This window comes from Prosopis cineraria, unplaced genomic scaffold (genome assembly GCF_029017545.1).
Source record: "Prosopis cineraria cultivar Desert tree isolate PC_DT_omini unplaced genomic scaffold, ASM2901754v1 PC9, whole genome shotgun sequence".
NCBI classification, from domain to species: domain Eukaryota; kingdom Viridiplantae; phylum Streptophyta; class Magnoliopsida; order Fabales; family Fabaceae; genus Prosopis; species Prosopis cineraria.
The window spans coordinates 3710942-3713105 of NW_026555340.1; the positions used below are offsets into that span (position 1 = coordinate 3710942).

The 2164-nt window shown below is 34.1% G+C and overlaps 1 non-coding gene across 1 annotated transcript; it reads left to right on the top strand.

The window, feature by feature from the left end:
• The first annotated feature begins 215 nt into the window (after window positions 1-215).
• Window positions 216-322, top strand: LOC129321134 (small nucleolar RNA R71). The gene has a single exon (XR_008595923.1). It is a non-coding gene; the product is annotated as a small nucleolar RNA R71 (small nucleolar RNA).
• Window positions 323-2164: the final 1842 nt, after the last annotated feature.

Sequence of the window (2164 nt, forward strand, 5' to 3'; positions counted from 1 at the left end):
CATATGAATCATTAAGAACTGAGGAACCTACCATATTCACATTTCTCTTTTCCCTTGTAGAGTATTGAGCACCACTTGAAGCCATCTTGTCAATTAGTTCCCAAGCCTTTAAGGAAGTGAGGTCAATCAAGCATCCACCACTAGCGGCATCAATGTTAACTTTGTCTCTTGGAATCAAGCCCTCATAGAAATATTGGACTAAATTCTCACTAGAAATTTGATGGTGTGGGCATTTAGCCAAAAGGCCTTGGAATCTAGTCCAATACTCATAGAGACTCTCATCCTCTCCTTGTTGGACCCCATAGATTTGCTTTCTCAAATTGGTGACCTTGGAATTTGGAAAGAATTTATCTAAGAAGAGTCTTCTTAGCTCAGCCCATGTGCTCACTTTCACATAAGAAGGGTAGTTGAAATACCATTCCTTTGCTAAACCTTCAAGAGAAAATACAAAAGCCTTAGCTTGAACATCATCAACATTTACATGCATAGGCTTCATAGTATCACAAACCAATAGGAAAGTATGCAAAAACCTATGACAATCCTCTCCTGGTAACCCATGAAATTTAGGCAATGCATTAATCAAGGAGGATTTAATTTCAAATTGAACATTAGTAGGAGGAACATATAAGCCATAAGGATTATCATGCCAATTAGGTTGAGTTAATTGCCTAATGCTCCTCTCCTCTCTAGGGTTATGCAAGCCTTCAAATTCATTATTAACATGGCCATCATCATGCAAATTCTCATTCCCATTCCCATGGCCCTCATTATGCACATGCTCATGTCCTAAGATACCTTCCATTGTTGAATTACAAACCAAATGAGAATCAAGAATAGGTTGTGATCTTCTCAATCTAGAAATAGTTCTTTCAATTTCTGGATCTAATTCAACAAAAGAGGTATGTTTTCTTCGGGTCATGCACTAATCAAGCTCAAGAAAATTAAGAACAAAGAACAAACTAAACTAAAATGTAAATCAACATGAAACAATTCAAAACACACAAAAGCAAGAGAAATAATTTTTTTTTTTTTTTTTAAACTCAATAGCAACAAAATGAAAAAAAAAAATAACACCAAACAAGTAGAAAGAGAGTTAGAAATGCTCAATCAAGAAGCTTTGGCAATTCTGAAATTTGCACAGTAGGCTCTCTGGAGACAGTGAATTGTGAATTTTCTATCAGCAAATCCACATGATAAATTCCCCTGAAACTTTTATGAGAAACACAATAGATATACAGGCAAATTATATAAAACTTTTAGATTAAAAATCCTTGCCAATCGTTCCCAAATTTTTCACAAGTTGGTCCTCAAGTCTGGAGAAACAGGATTTCGTCCAGAAGACCTTCAGAGCTTCTAACAAACTTTCAAATAGGAAAATGGAAAAATTGAAGAAAATCCTAAACACAAGAAACAAATATAAGACAGCGATAAGAAAAATGAAACTGGAATCAATCAATTTGAATGCACAAAGAGGAGATATGCTAACTCAAAGTTGAAACAGGGTTTTGGGAATCCTCTGTAATGGCTCCCTGGACCTTGTTAGATTGTAAAATTTTCACAGGACACTTCCCACGTCCAAAATTGACCAAACCAATTTTAAAGTGAAGCTAGGATATAGAGCTTTCAATGAAATAAATTCCACGTTCAAATTCCCTCAGACTCATTCCCAGTTAATTTTTCAATTTCAGACAGAGACACTAGAAATAGAGTATTTTCAGCTCTACACCAAACCAACGAAAATTGCATTAATTTTTTTTCTTTTTCAAAATAGAATAAAAACACTCAAAACACACAAAAAACACTAAACAAGACACAAAAAAACAAATTTTATAATTTTTCAAAAGATTTTCCAGGAACACTAAAAATGTAAATTAAGTACTAAACAACCTTAGAATTAAACTTAAACCATTCCCCGGCAACGGCACCAAAATTTTGATAGGAAATTAGTCGCTTATCCTCAAAATTACACTAAAGCTAACCCTAATGCAATATAGGGCCAACCCTAGGTCATCTCCCAAGGAATGGTTTTAAGTCTAATTGAAAGTTATCTAGTGAAATAAATCAACCAAAGTTTGTAGGAATTTAGTTATCTAGCTAATTATCTAAACTAATTACCTAATATGCAAGTAATTAAAATGCTAGTGAAAGTGAGTGAAATGAACTT